Source organism: Gadus macrocephalus, chromosome 6 (assembly GCF_031168955.1).
Source record: "Gadus macrocephalus chromosome 6, ASM3116895v1".
In the NCBI taxonomy this organism is placed as follows: Eukaryota; Metazoa; Chordata; class Actinopteri; order Gadiformes; family Gadidae; genus Gadus; species Gadus macrocephalus.
This window is the reverse complement of record NC_082387.1, coordinates 10,564,182-10,580,716: the sequence shown is the minus strand read 5'-3', so window position 1 is coordinate 10,580,716 and position 16,535 is coordinate 10,564,182. Positions and strand designations below refer to the sequence as shown.

General features: G+C 42.1%; 1 long non-coding RNA gene across 1 annotated transcript; it reads left to right on the top strand.

Annotated features, from left to right (window-relative positions):
• Positions 1 to 1,328: 1,328 nt before the first annotated feature.
• LOC132459482 (uncharacterized) lies at positions 1,329 to 2,210 on the top strand. The gene is made up of 2 exons (XR_009526250.1): positions 1,329 to 1,477; positions 1,595 to 2,210. It is a non-coding gene; the product is annotated as an uncharacterized LOC132459482 (long non-coding RNA).
• The last annotated feature ends 14,325 nt before the right edge of the window (positions 2,211 to 16,535 follow it).

Sequence of the window (16,535 nt, the reverse complement as noted above, 5' to 3'; positions counted from 1 at the left end):
TAATGTAATTTTGGCTAAAAAAGTTGCATAGTGGGCCTTTAATAGAGTCATTTTGTAGTTTTTATAGTTTTTATAGCTGCTAGGCGTAAAGAGTTCACCGTTCAAAGCGGGATGTTTATTGCGGGGGAGGAGCCACGGCGGCAGTCGTGATCGTAATTTCCGGTTAGTGCACCACGGAGTACTCGATTTAGAACAGCACTCACATCTGAAAAAATAACGTAGTAGATAGTGTGGATAGTATACTTCCTTTAAGTATACTCATGGAAGTACGGGTATGGTCTCACGGAAATACGTGACACTGTCACGTTATTTAATCTATTGAAACGTGATCAGGGACACGTAGGCCTATTTTCTAAATTTTGTATTTCAATTGGAAGTAGGCTATTTGTCGTGTCACTAAGCATGACTTCCAAACGAAGGTTCTGTCCGGGAGCGTTCTCCCTAATGTCCCTTATGGAGCTCCGTACAGATATAATTGTCTTAGAACACTCCCATTCAGAATGCATTGGTTTACATTTCGTTCTGTGTAACACGCAAAAAGTCGGACTATCGTGCTCTGGAACACGCTTCAATAGATTAACGTTCGTGCGCAGGAGCACGCAATTGCGTGATACCGGGTTGCAACCACACACACACACACACACACACACACACACACACACACACACACACACACACACACACACAACCTCTTGCAGGCAGACTCGGCCCCGTCCACACGAAGCCGAAACGGGCGAAACCGTTACGGTTTCGATCTATCCGGTTTCGAAGTATCTCCGTAAAGACGAAGCCAAGCGAAACCGGATAGATCTGTAGAAACGCTGTAGTAAACATTCCAGGCCCATAAGGGGCGCTGCTTCTGGTACACAAATCCAGAAGAAGAAGAGGCGAGCATGCGCATAAAGGCTGCCCCCCGAACCACTAACAACACAAACAAACAGCTCTTCTACGATGGCGAACTAGATTCTCAATAAATAATGGCTTAGCAACCCAACAAGGGACATGATATGCTGCAGAACGATTACAAGCTTGTAGTCCGCCATCATCTTTTTTGTTGTGATTTCTGAGACTCCGCGGGCTTAAGAGCCATTGGCTAGGAGGTCGAGGGGTGGGGCGATGATGTCATGGTTTGCGGTTTCAGTCGGTTTCAGGCGTCCACACGAAACCAAAACGAAACCGGATAGATTTGAAACCACCTCCGAGGGTGGTTTCAGAAGTTTGCGGTTTCGGTCAGCGGATTCGCCGGCTTCGTGTGGACGGAAGGCCGAACCGTACAAGACCTTTGCGGTTTCGCCATGAAATCGGCTTCGTGTGGACGGGGCCTCAGAATCTTGAGCCCATTTATTAGGGAACAGGTGTTATCGGGATTCCATCACTGCATTCCCAGAATCCTGCATTGTGAAAGTCTTCCCTTTTTTTTTTAAATGTACAATGGCATTTTATTCTACATACAAAACAACCATAGTATTTTTCAGGAGTCCACGACCACCCTGGCCGTTTTGACACACAAAAGTAATTTGAATCATGGATGAGCCAATGATTCATCTGTTTGGAAGGTTTTGTTGGAGACAAACAAAGAATCTTCAGGCAACAGATGTGACAGCTGTGACTGCTCTCTCTCTCCTTCGTCTGCTGGGTCCTCTGTGTTTGCCTACCTGCTACAGGTAGCCAGTGGGCGGGGCTGAGAGGCTTGTCAGCTGATGAGGTGCACCTGTGCAGGTCTGCCACGCAGGCTGTAGCCAGTCTCTCTCTCTTTCCACAGAGGCAGGTGGGCTTGGGTTCTGTTTAGGGTGGTTCCTTAAGGTTTTGGACCTTTGGATTGGTTCCATGTTTTGTTTTATGTTAACACTATTCAACATCCCCACAGCACACTTTCCACTGCCCATATACATAGGCTAGTCGAAAGAATTGTGTGTTTGGTCAGTAGTTCAGTTGGTTGGTCACATATGTTGGTTTGCTGTTCAGGTTTGGTTTGTTGCATTTTGTTTGGGTATTTCCAACATGGTAAAGATGGTTTGTTGTTCCCAGTATTTGTTTTGTCTGTCTGGGTAAGTTTCTTCCGTTCTGGCTCGGTCGGTCCTTGTGATTTTGGTACTGGTTTTCTGTCCAAACCATATAATCGCACATTTTCTAATCTTCCATACGCTACACTAATCCCTTTACAGATTTCATGATACTTACTTTATTCTAATAAATAACTTTATCCCTTATCATGTGTGGATCCCGATCTTTGCTCTGACCCGAGCCTCGTCTTAATGCAGCCAAGAAGATGGAAGAGCGTTATGAATAATTATTAGATGATTGTGTTGTACAATGAAAGACAGTAGATTCAATATGAATGGCAAAATAAGGATGGGATTTTATTTGAACAATAAAATATGTGTTGGGCAAATTATAGAGAGGCTGAGATTATAGATTTCATATTCAAAAGGCGAAGGGGTGAAAAAATGTAAGAAATATATTTAAGAAATATAGGCCTACTCAAAGCCCAAATCATTGATATCATACCCTATCCAATAATAAAGAAATTTGAATTTGAATGGTAACAATTCCGTTAAATCCTCGTCCTCGTTTTGAACGTCTCACTCATGGCCGATCAGTGTGTTCTTCAGTGCTCAGTGCTGCATTCGACACTGTAGACCATACATTACTTCTGGAAAGGTTAGAAAACTGGGTGGGGCTTTCAGGCACTGTCTTAAATTGGTTCAGGTCCTACCTACAAAATAGGAACTACTTTGTTTCCATTGGCGACTTTGTATCAGAATCAACCAACGTGACATGTGGAGTCCCACAAGGTTCGATCTTAGGACCCTCTTTATTCAACATCTACATGTTCCCACTAGGGCAAATCATGCAAAATAACAATATTGACCATCATTGCTATGCTGATGACACGCAAATCTATGTATCGCTATCACCAAATGACTATCGGCCCATAGATCTGCTGTGCCAGTGCATTGAGCAAGTGAAGGAATGGATGTGCCGAAATTTCCTTCAACTAAATGAGGACAAAACAGAGATAATTGTATTTGGTTCTAAAACGGAAAGGTTTAAAGTAACCCAACACTTTCACTCTCTGTCCCGGAAAACCTCAATCAAAGCCAGAAATCTAGGGATTATCATGGATTCAGATTTACATTTTGACAGTCACATCAAATCAGTTACAAAATCGGCATATTATCACCTTAAAAATGTAGCAAGACTTAGAGGGCTCATGTCCACCGAAGACTTACAAAAACGTGTACATGCCTTTATCACTAGTAAGCTTGATTACTGCAATGGTCTCCTTACAGGTCTCCCAAAACAAACTCTGAGGAAGCTTCAGCTTGTTCAGAATGCTGCTGCTAGAGTTCTAACAAAGACCAAAAAATTTGATCATATTACACCAATTCTGAAATCGTTACATTGGCTTCCTGTATGTCAGAGAATTGATTTTAAAATCATGTTGCTTACCTATAATCCCTACATGGTTTAGGCCCAAAATATTTAACTGATATGCTTCCACTACATCAGCCTTTTAGACCACTAAGAAGCTCTGAGACCAATCTGTTAATTATCCCCAGAGTAAACACAAAACATGGGAAAGCAGGATTTAGTTACTACGCAACAAATAGCTGGAATAAACTCCCAGAGGATTTAAGACTTGCCCCAACTCTGAGCACCTTTAAAACAAGACTGAAGACTTTTATGTTTGCTATAGCTTTCTGCTAAATCTTAAAGGGCAACTTCACCCATTTCACATAAGCTTTGTATTTTTAGAACCCCCCGCATATTTTTGAATGGTCTAGCATCATTCCCTTATTTTCTGGAGACACTGGAGAGATCCGTATCGATCTCCAACACTTCCTGTATTAGATGACGCAATATGACGATTTTTGCGTACAAGAAAATAGGAAGTGAGAGGGGAGGATTCTCGTAAGACTACAAACACGGGGGGTGGGACCCACTGACGCTACAGACCTATTAGAGCAGTGCCAGTGGGTGGGACTTCACCAGCAGAAACTAACATCCACAGCGTCTGAAGCTAAGATAACAGAGGCTGTTGATAAAACTGAAGTACAATGGCGGAGGGTACTGGATCTGACATAGAAGATGGCACCATGCAAAAGTTCACCATTTCGAAAGAAATACAAACGAGGACTACCGTATTTTCCGCATTATAAGGCACACCTGATTATAAAGCGCACCTTTAATGAATGGCCTATTTTAGAACTGTTTTCATATATAGGGCGCACCGGATTATAAGGCGCATAGAATAGAAGATACTGCAGTCAAACGTTTGAATGGGGTTGCGTTATGCATCGACTAGACCGAGCTGTGCTAAAGGGAATGTCAACAAAACAGTCAGGTAAAGTCAAACTTTATTAAGCGTTCTGACAACTCCGGTCACTCCCATGGTAACGATGTTCAAACGTTAATGTGCATATTAACAATATCTCATCAATATCTGATCAATATCAATATCTCTTAACAATAAGCTCACTTTTTCAGTTCATTCCCCGTCTACGAATCCCTCGAATTCTTGTGTGTCCGAATTGAACAGTTGGGCGAGTACGGCATCCAACATGCCCGGATCCCTCTCGTCATTATCAGAGTCAGTGTCGCTGCTGTTGCCTGGCAGTTCAGTGATTATTCCTGCCTTCGTGAAAGCTTGGACCACCACAGTTGAGACTGTTATATCAGCCCAGGCATCCACGATTCATTGGCAGATAGTGGCGTAAGTCGCCTGGCGCTGTCTCCCCGTCTTGGTGACGTGTGTTCGCCTTCTTGGCCCCGTCCACACAAAGCCAATTTTTTGGGTGAAACCTACGGCCACACCAAACGCGTGTAACGTGCCTAACTTGACGCTTGATCATTGTGTGTCACAAAAATGGTTCAACGCGCCTGTGGCTGCGCTGGATTTAGGAGTCAGAGGTAGGAAACCCAAACGCCGCCGTCTTTGGGTGCATGATAGAGTTTAGATCGGGTTAGATTAAATAATCTCGGATATAAATAACAATAATCGGGTTAAATAACTTCACATGGTGTGTCTGGTGTGTTTCCAGCATTCGTAGTGTTGATCAGCAGATAGTCCGCCAAGACGTTGAGGTTGCTTAGCAACCAGAGATGCTGTCCATGCAAGTGAATGGAGCGTTCCCTCTTCGTCATAACTATCAAACCAAACATCCTTCACATTCAACGAGCGAACATTATGAAAGTAAAATGCACATTTCTCGCTAAAAATGTTTACATAAACGCATTTAATGGCGTAACTATGTTACTATTTCCACCCAGAATAAAGAAAGATGTCGGCCGTATGCTTCTGTGCAAGCGTCACTACTCTCTGCCAGTGACGTCGGGTCAAGCTCCACGCTGATTTGTTCCAGAGCTATAGAGAGAGAGAGTTGCGACACTTCCATTGGACTCCGTTGTAGCGCCAACTTCCGGGATATGGAGCCTCGAATAGTTCCAAACAACCATTTTACGGCGTAGGAGACCGTTCATTTCCATTGCTGGCCGCCGAGTAACATCTGAGGTAAAATGATTAAATAGCTACCTCTTTTGAATTGTCAACTGTCTATATTGTATCAGAGGCCCTTTATGATGCATATACTGATCTTTATTTGTAAATGCACAGCGTAATTATATATATATTTATCTTGGTAGACGACCGATTGCTGGCTAGTTTGTTAGCTCGATTTCACCATCTGTGAAGGTATCTCCGGGGGTAATTGATTAAATAGCTACCTCTTTTGAATTGTCAACTGTCTATATTGTATCAGGACCTTTATGATGCATATATTGATATTTATTTGTATATGCACAGCGTAATTATATATATTTTTATCTTGGTAGACGACCGATTGCCTGCTAGTTTGTTAGCTCGACTTCACCACCTGTGAAGGTATCTCCGGGGGTACATTGATTAAATAGCTACCTCTTTTGAATTGTCAACTGTCTATATTGTATCAGGACCTTTTATGATGCATATATTGATATTTATTTGTATATGCACAGCGTAATTATATATATTTTTATCTTGGTAGACGACCGATTGCCTGCTAGTTTGTTAGCTCGACTTCACCACCTGTGAAGGTATCTCCGGGGGTACATTGATTAAATAGCTACCTCTTTTGAATTGTCAACTGTCTATATTGTATCAGGACCTTTTATGATGCATATATTGATATTTATTTGTATATGCACAGCGTAATTATATATATTTATATCTTGGTAGACGACCGATTGCCTGCTAGTTTGTTAGCTCGACTGCACAATGTGATGGTATCTACACCAACAATTACAAAGTTCAGTACTAGTGAATCTAACTTTTATTTAGTTAGTTATTTATGTTGGATTACTAGGATAATTTAGGTTGATTTAAGGACGGGTTTTATGATGCGATAGCTAGTAGAAATAACTGTTTGTTTAATTATATCCTGGAAAGGGTGATGTTCAGCACATGAAGCCCTACAGATGCCGCCGATTCAACAATGCTGATTATGATGGGCGGTCAATTTAACCTGTATGGCTTTTTCGTTTTAACTTCTTGTTGACTGAATTGTTTCTCTTTCTTAATGCCAAATTCATTATCTTTCTTAGTGCCAAATTGATTCTTTTTTGTTTTGCAAGAGCCCTCTCTGCTCTCCTTCTCATTAATTTTTCCTTTTCTAGTTGCCTTATTAGGTCCTCCACAGTCACCCCATCAGTCCCTGGCAGTCTGGTCCCTGGAGCAGCTGGCCCTGGCAAAGTTATTCTTTCACTGTTGACCCCTGACTGACTGGCCCTCAGCACACACATCACCTGCCCCTGGATCACCTGCCCCTGGCAATGTAACCTCTTGATTGCTCTCTCCGTCTCCTGTGATGTCCTTTTCAACACTCTTGAAATCCACCTCAATTTCTCCCTCAATCTCTGTAATAATTACAAGGTAATGTTTCTGTTATATGTATTTTGCCTTTGCATTTGCAACTACTGTCATCTCCAATGTAATAAAATGAATTAAAGCAAAACATTTCTGTAATGTGAATTAAATCATCTGCCACAATCAGAAACCAATACAATTTATAAATGGATCTACTGGCAATTGTTAATTGGGTAGAAATGTGTCGATTATCTACATTGTGTGCAAATCCTCAGAGAATCCCTGACCTCTGGTTGTTTTTTAAACTGAATGTACAAATATGAATTATGCAATCTCATTAGGAGTGTAGTCTATCCTTGAATTACATGAAATGGGGAATATTGTTAGCTGCATGGATCATACCGAAGTTTAATTTGGTGCAATATGTGTGGTCCGTTGCACTTGGTTCCGGAGGCACCCTCACAGAAGGGGGTTTCCTCCTCTTCGGTTTAGGGCGATGGATGAAAACTGTTGGGCCTGCATCGGGCCTCAACTTCAACATCCTATCTACTTTTGTGGCTTTGAATCGGTCATTTTCAAAGTGTACCTGTAGGTAGGCTTGTAAGATCAGTTTCCATTGCACTTCAAATATCATTGGAAAGTCATAATTCTCTACACTTAGAATTATTATGCCCTTTGAAATGCTAGCAAGTGATCTGAACATTACGTTACATCGTTTTTGACTGTTGCTGACTGTCAATACGTTTTGACGGTTGACCATTGCCATCCATTTCTCCCTGCGCTCTTGGTCCTTGGGGAAGCCATACATGTGATAACCCTTCTCGGACCGATTGGGGCATCCAAATGCTGCACAGCCAACCATGGTATGACCATTTATCTATAAAATGTTAGTTGTAACCAATGAACCATGACACCATTGAAGATCACAGAGCGGGTAACAACTGTTCCTCAACCACTTATGCCCCGACTTTTGAGAATAGGTTAGAGGTCAGAGTTCATGACCAAACGAGGATCCTCCCTCCTAAACCCATTTTGAATTTGCTCAGGGCTATTCTAAGTATTGTAACGGCATAAAGTATAGTATATTTGCAACGTTATATGTTAATGGTTTGCCCTAAGTATATAGTGTTCCCTGCTGTGTCCATTGTTGAATCTGTTCACACAATCGCAATCACTTGTTCTTGTCACACTAATTGTTTAATAAAAAAAAATACAATTTCATTCATCCAAGCGTAATGAGTTGTTATTCTTTAATATATTTGATACTTTGTGTGGCTTATATCTTTAAATGATCATGGTAGAACATCTTGAATACTTTGATTTCAACACAGATGTAAGGTAAAAGTTAAGGTTAGGCCAGTATGCTAACACGAACGTGAAGCTTTCCCTCCAAAACTTAAAAACGTATCTAAGTAATAGTACTTATAGATAGCTTTCAGTTGCCCCCCTACCGCTCTAAATGTAAAACTGACATTTACAAATATGCAATAATGCAATAACAGTCAGACAAATACTTGTATGTGATTTTTTCATACATATTTACCATTTAATATTGAAATCTCTGCTGTCGTCCCATAGAATAACATTGAAATCGCGGCGTGTTTGGAACTATTGAGGCTTACATGAACCACGTGACAACCACGTGACCACCCTGTCGGCGAGATCATAGCGTGTCGCAACTCTCTCTCTCTATAGCTCTGATTTGTTCCATTAGTAGATGGAACAAGGAGGTGTCCGATAGGAGGAGATGATCCGCCGGAGTGGCCGCCAGCGAAGCAGTGCATCGTGGTGCATGGTGGGAGTTGTTGTCTTCAATCCACAAGCGCCAAAAAGTCACTTTCTGCCTTTTCTCGGTCAAGACGGCACCAAATTCGAATTGTATTTTATTATTCGACTACACATAGGACCCAATTTCAATACATATTCATGCCTCCACCGGTGAAATGCTCCTTTAAAGACATTGCACTTTCTAAAAAAGCTTTTTTAACTTTGCCTTTATTTTAACTTCTATTTTTTTTTGCATATGTTTTTCTTTTACTTACCTATTATTTTATTTTATTGTATGACAATGTTTATATGTGAAGCACTTTGAGTCTGCCTTGTGTATGAAAAGTGCTATAAATAAAGTTGCCTTGCCTTGCCTTCTTTCTGATTAGCTCTTAATTGAGATCACCTGTCACGCACCCCTTTATTAAAGGTGACAACAATGGGTTTGGTTTACTTTTCGCATCGGCCTCTGTCAATCGAGGTTGAGTTTAGTGAGGGTTGAAAGTTTGCAGAAGATTGCAGATCACTATTGTCACTTTATACAAACTGTAAGTATGCGTTGTTGCGTGTTTGTTTTTGTGGGCATTTGACTGAACAGCCCAGACAAATATTGCTACCAACATGGCACTTCGAAACAGACCACCGCAGTGAGTAAAAGTTATTTTCCTTTATTAATTGTTGACGTTTTTGGGCTGTCTCCTCAGACACAAGCCATCAGTATCCCTGCTCTTTGCACCTTGACATGCATGTCGCTGCTGTTTGTTAACCTAGCTTTGCTGATTTGTATCTTGTGATGTGTGTGTGTGTTTTTCTTAACAGGTGTTAGATGACTGACAAGATCTATGGGGGGGCTCCCTTTGGGCCCCCCCATACCAACTTAGTCTTCAAAGGAATCTAGTGCCATGGGACTCCAGTGTCTTCAAATCATCCTCGGAATACATGTGCATGAATGGTCCACCGAGGGGTTGATCTGGAAGCCACCACGGTCCACGCAGTAATCTGCTGCGTGGGCCGTAGTGGCTTCCAGAGCCATCTTTCGGTCTTGGTCAGGATTTGTTACAGTTGCCCTTCAATGTGGCTACGGGTTTCTGAAGAAGCCTGCTTTACGTAGCATTGGAGTACAAATATTGTGCAAAATACTCATGTAATTGCACTAGCACTAGTAACCTGTAGATTAGCTTAGTTTAACGTCATTCCGTGCTGTCTCTGTCAAATGTGTGGCTTACTTTAAGTCCACAAGGCCCTCTGGTAAACCACGTTGGAACACCCCTGGACAAGGTGATTAGTCACTGGGTGTGTGCTAAAGTTTTGTTCCATTTTTCACTAGTTGGTTAAGGTTTGGTAGAATTGTTTGGATGCTAGCGACGTGATGGCGTATGTACAAGAGCCTACCGTGGCCAGGCCACAGTTGCGACGGCCACGGCCAGATGGCCTAGTGTGAATGCAACCTTGATTGCATTTGTATACTGTTTACCATTGGATGTTTATGCAATTTGGCTTAATTCATCCGCAGTAAAGCTGCATTTGACTATTCCAGGGTCGTTTTGTACAGGCTTTCAATTGACCATGTTGACTAGTTTGTGGGAAGTTTTTTTTTTTTTTTTTTACCCTTGCTTACAATCCAACGGTTGTGACCACTTATGCAACTGGGCTGTGAACCTTGCAATTCTAGTTGCATATTTGTACACGCAAGCTTGTCCATTTTCTATCGCCATCACTAACACCAGCATTTCCTTGTAGGCCATTAGCTGACTTGTGTATTGGAGCGATGATTTGGGTATTTTAAGATGCTTGAAAACCTAAAATAAAGCAAAATGTGTGTCTGGTGTGCAAGAGCCAATTTGTTGGCTTGCAGTAGTCGAGGAGTTGCCGTAGGTCGTAAGCCATCTGGAGGTTGTGGCAATGGAGGCTTGTGGTAGATCTGCCATCCAAGAAAGGTTAATTCTTCTGAAGCATGATTAATAGTTTAGTAAATTGAATCTATTCATATAGAACTATAAAATCCAAGACTGCAGCCAGTAACTTGGATCGCAATATGTGGAAAGTATTAGTCTTCATTTGTAACGACAGAATAACTGGGTTTCTTCCATTTTCTAACTAGGGGGACGTGAGTCTACTGGATTAATCAGTAGCGGTACTTTGCCCAACAGATTTGATGGCAAGACTACAGGGTGACAAAGACAATTATTCCCCGCCTATCAAAAGAGACTTCTAAAACATATCTGAACAGTTCCTATACTTTTTGTATAATTTGGTCATGCTGCAAATTTACTTTTTGTAGTTGCTCCATATTTAGTTCTTTGACAGCCTCACCTGCTAGAAAAGTCTATTCAAATCGGCTAAATATAATGAACTAAATTAATAGCCATGAAATGTTGTCACTCATACTAATGGCAAATACCCTCTTTCAGTTGGTGGTTCAACACTGATGTCTCTCTAGGCTTGAGGGAGAGCTCACAAGTAAATTACACGAATGTCCTGGAGCAATTGGGAAAACACTTTTATTTAGTCTACCTGACCAGGGACATCTTTGAACTATAGGTCACCTAACCCAAACTTTTCACTCTTGTTAGGTTGTCCTTTTCTCTTGTTTTAACCCGAAAGGGCTGAAATATCAACATTTCAGGTATTCTGTTTGGATAATGTGCAAAACTTGTGGCTTCACTAATAAAAAAAAATTAACAAATGTATTTTTCTTAATGTGGTTAAACTATTTAAAGATTTGTATGCAAAATATTTCTGCTAAATTTGTGGTCAATGAAACTCGATTAAACACAACTATGGGTTAAAGGTATTAGCTTTGGGCATCTTTTGATATTTTTAGAATCTAGCTCAATTGCCGTTAGAAATGGTGTCTCCCAGTACTGCAAAGTGCTTCCACAAGTTTAAAAAAGAATGTGCAGAAAAGGAACTGCCAACTAAATCTATTTAACATGGGTAGAAAGTTTCCATGGAAGCTCTTGGCTGCTGGTTCCCAACACGGCTCCACTGTTAGCCTGTGACCTTGCGTTTAACTTTTTTCGACTTTTGGTGACTTTCACAAAAGAAATGAACTGGATAATACAATAAACAAGATATTTCATGGTACCATTTTGAACCGTTTGTGGATATTGCATTAAATCCATATGCTTGAAACTTTTCAATAATGCATATCAACGAAACAATGGAATGAAATAAATGGTTCAAGCAATTTGTGGGACTTGGCTGCTTTTACATTATTACTCATTTTGGGGGTTATTTCAGTCTCTCCAACCTGCAGGTCGTGCGATGAATCATGTGAATGGAAATATTCTATAAATGTCTTGATCATCTTTCGTCTCAACACTTCTGCTGCAGCCGCTGTTGAAGCGTATGAGTCCTTTGAGACCCCCTTTGATAAAAGGGGTTCTCAAATGTTGACCCTCAGACACCTTGCATCACTTCCTTTAGGGCTTCGGCCTCCTAATTGATCATTATAGTATAATTGAATGCCCTCTTTCATATACAGGTCCTTCTCAAAAAATTAGCATATTGTGATAAAGTTCATTCTTTTCCATAATGTAATGATAAAAATTAAACTTTCATATATTTTAGATTCATTGCACACCAACTGAAATATTTCAGGTCTTTTATTGTTTTAATACTGATGATTTTGGCATACAGTTCATGAAAACCCAAAATTCCTATCTCAAAAAATTAGCATATCATGAAAAGGTTCTCTAAACGAGCTATTAACCTAATCATCTGAATCAACGAATTAACTCTAAACACCTGCAAAAGATTCCTGAGGCTTTTAAAAACTCCCAGCCTGGTTCATTACTCAAAACTGCAATCATGGGTAAGACTGCCGACCTGACTGCTGTCCAGAAGGTCATCATTGACACCCTCAAGCAAGAGGGTAAGACACAGAAAGAAATTTCTGAACGAATAGGCTGTTCCCAGAGTGCCGTATCAAGGCACCTCAGTGGGAAGTCTGTGGGAAGGAAAAAGTGTGGCAGAAAACGCTGCACGACGAGAAGAGGTGACCGGACCCTGAGGAAGATTGTGGAGAAGGGCCGATTCCAGACCTTGGGGGACCTGCGGAAGCAGTGGACTGAGTCTGGAGTAGAAACATCCAGAGCCACCGTGCACAGGCGTGTGCAGGAAATGGGCTACAGGTGCCGCATTCCCCAGGTCAAGCCACTTTTGAACCAGAAACAGCGGCAGAAGCGCCTGACCTGGGCTACAGAGAAGCAGCACTGGACTGTTGCTCAGTGGTCCAAAGTACTTTTTTCGGATGAAAGCAAATTTTGCATGTCATTCGGAAATCAAGGTGCCAGAGTCTGGAGGAAGACTCGGGAGAAGGAAATGCCAAAATGCCTGAAGTCCAGTGTCAAGTACCCACAGTCAGTGATGGTCTGGGGTGCCATGTCAGCTGCAGGTGTTGGTCCACTGTGTTTTATCAAGGGCAGGGTCATTGCAGCTAGCTACCAGGAGATTTTGGAGCACTTCATGCTTCCATCTGCTGAAAAGCTTTATGGAGATGAAGATTTCATTTTTCAGCACGACCTGGCACCTGCTCACAGTGCCAAAACCACTGGTAAATGGTTTACTGACCATGGTATTACTGTGCTCAATTGGCCTGCCAACTCTCCTGACCTGAACCCCATAGAGAATCTGTGGGATATTGTGAAGAGAAAGTTGAGAGACGCAAGACCCAACACTCTGGATGAGCTTAAGGCCGCTATCGAAGCATCCTGGGCCTCCATAAGACCTCAGCAGTGCCACAGGCTGATTGCCTCCATGCCACGCCGCATTGAAGCAGTCATTTCTGCAAAAGGATTCCCGACCAAGTATTGAGTGCATAACTGAACATAATTATTTGAAGGTTGACTTTTTTTGTATTAAAAACACTTTTCTTTTATTGGTCGGATGAAATATGCCAATTTTTTGAGATAGGAATTTTGGGTTTTCATGAGCTGTATGCCAAAATCATCAGTATTAAAACAATAAAAGACCTGAAATATATAGGGGGGGGGGGGGGGGGGGGGGGGCGCGTCGGGCTCGGGCTCGGGCAGAGAATCTAAACACTGACTGGAACTACTTAGCAGGTATCTGTAGGGCTATATCAGGAGTTAATGCACGCACTGCAGCCAATCAGAATCAGAGTATTCCCCCAGACCGTGGTCTAAACAATATTATTCACGAGTTATAAACAACCCCTACACATCAATATTAATGATAACCCTGTGGAAATTGCCATAAGTGAGAGACACAATTTCGCACGTTGAGCACACAGTTGTGTGACTCGTTTATTTAGTAAGAGAGAAACGGGAAATCAAAACGTGCTGAAGGTAAACAAATCCCGCATGGGCTCTGACGTCATGAGACGCTCGTAATCCTTAAAAGGGACAGCGATCCCTGAACCACCAAGACAGTAAACGACATGCCTAACACAATTGAAAGAACAACACATAACAAAATACTGTAGGTGAATTATGTTACACTCACTACAACCTATTAAATACGGTATGATTTCTAGATGTCATGGCAACGTCCGCTCGCGACACTGGACTTGCGATCGAGGCATCGACGCGGACGTTCATTCACATAGCCAAAAACAAGAGAATAGATGGCTAGATAAAATAAACATCAAGACATACAATTCTAAAAAGAACAGATGAAGCAGCTACCCTTTTTTCCTTCGCGGTTTGCCTACAGAGCAGCGCACCTGCATTTAATATAGGCCTATCCGTGTATTGTCACAATTTCTCAGTATCAAAGGTGAAAGTAGAAACGGGTGGCCAAAAGCTGTCATATTGTTAGTTATCACAGACAATTTTAAGTAGAAACGGGTGGCCAAAAGCTGTCATTTGTTAGTTATCACAGACAATTTTCAACAATGAATGATCTGTACGGAGCTCCATAAGGGACATTAGGGAGAACGCTCCCGGACAGAACCTTAGTTTGGAAGTCATGCTTAGTGACACGACAAATAGCCTACTTCCAATTGAAATACAAAATTTAGAAAATAGGCCTACGTGTCCCTGATCACGTTTCAATAGATTAAATAACGTGACAGTGTCACGTATTTTCGTAAGACCATACCCGTACTTCCATGAGTATACTTAAAGGAAGTATACTATCCGCACTATCTACTACGTGATTTTTTCAGATGTGAGTGCTGTTCCAAATCGAGTACTCTGTGGTGCACTAACCGTAAATTACGATCACGACTGCCGCCGTGGCTACTCCCCCGCAATAAACATCCCGCTTTGAACGGTGAACTCTTTACGCCTAGCAGCTATAAAAACTATAAAAACTACAAAATGACTCTATTAATGCAGGCTATGTGGAAAACTCCAATAGTATCTGTCTGCGTCCTGCAAGACGGAGGCGTAACTTGTAGTAGGAGGCGTAACTTGTAGGCCTACTAGGAGGCGTAACTTGTTCTTTTCTAAATCGCGGTCCATGCGAGATCTTTCTCTTTTCGCGGTAAACAAAAAGCGTTGTAAATCACGGTTCACACGAGATCTCCATTGAAGTCGGGTCTTCCGATATTCATGACGGTAAGTAAATTTAAGGCCTAATATTTGAGGTCCGAGTTGCGGTCATTTATGTACCCGCGCACCACTGCTACATACAGATCACTTCCGATATAGAAAAGTACTAGACACGCCTCCGACTACAAGTTACGCCTCCGACTACATGTTACGCCTCCTAGTGCAAGTTACGCCTCCTCCGACTACAAGTTACGCCTCCTACTACAAGTTACGCCTCCGTCTTGCAGGACGCAGACAGACCCAACTCGAAAATGCGCCGACTTTGGCTCAGCCTGGCTCCGCCTCTTCCGCTACGTAGCTAAGATGGCTGCCGTTGAGTACGGGGAGTGTCCTTCGATCCACACTTCAGGATTAGCCCGTTTTGAGTACGGCATCCGGGTCCTTGAAGTATACTTCTTTTCGCCGGATCTTACTCAAATTTTGGCTAGTAAGTACGGACAGTACGGGTATTGGAACACGGCACAGGTTCGAGCGTGTGCGTGTGTCTCACGCCGAATAGGCCTACATGAGACATGAGAGCCCTGTACTTACGTGACACAAACCAGCACCGCAAACGTTCTCTCCCGCTTGAGATGACGTCTTTCTTTATAGGTTCATGGGTCTGATTCGCCGATTTCCCATGCTGATATCCCCGAAGATTCTCGGGCATCTTCGACAATTTGGCTATAGATTGTCTCATTACACGCTAAATAATATAATTATAGCCTAATTATATATATAGCCTATACATATATATAGGCAATATATATAATTAGCTCTCTCTCTCTCTCTGTACCTCTCTTTCTCTCTCTCTCGTACCGTTTTGTGGCGCACGTTAATTGTCTTAGAACACTCCCATTCAGAATGCATTGGTTTACATTTCGTTCTGTGTAACACGCAAAAAGTCGGACTATCGTGCTCTGGAACACGCTTCAATAGATTAACGTTCGTGCGCAGGAGCACGCAATCGCGTGATACCGGGTTGCTTTATTTTGTATGCATTGAAAGAAACAACAGTAACATAGGGATGATAATGGTAGTGGAGGAGGCTTTTTCCGGATTCCAGGTATCCAGATTTTTTTCTTTCATAGGTCTTCTGTTTTTTCTATCTTCCCTTCATTCTGTATCACTATGGCCAATTTTCTTGGCTCAACACACACACACACACACACACACACACACGCACACACACACACACACATAGACATCACCTTCTCTTCCCTTCGCTTCCCTAGGGTGTATCAGTTTATCATTGGTTCAGGGCAGCAGGAAGGAGGACGTAAGACTTCTGACAGAACTCTGGACACGCAGAAGATAAAGAGCACACAGATAAACACACACCCACACACACACACACACAGACACACACACACACACGCACACATCCACACGCACACACACAAACACACACACACGCAAACACA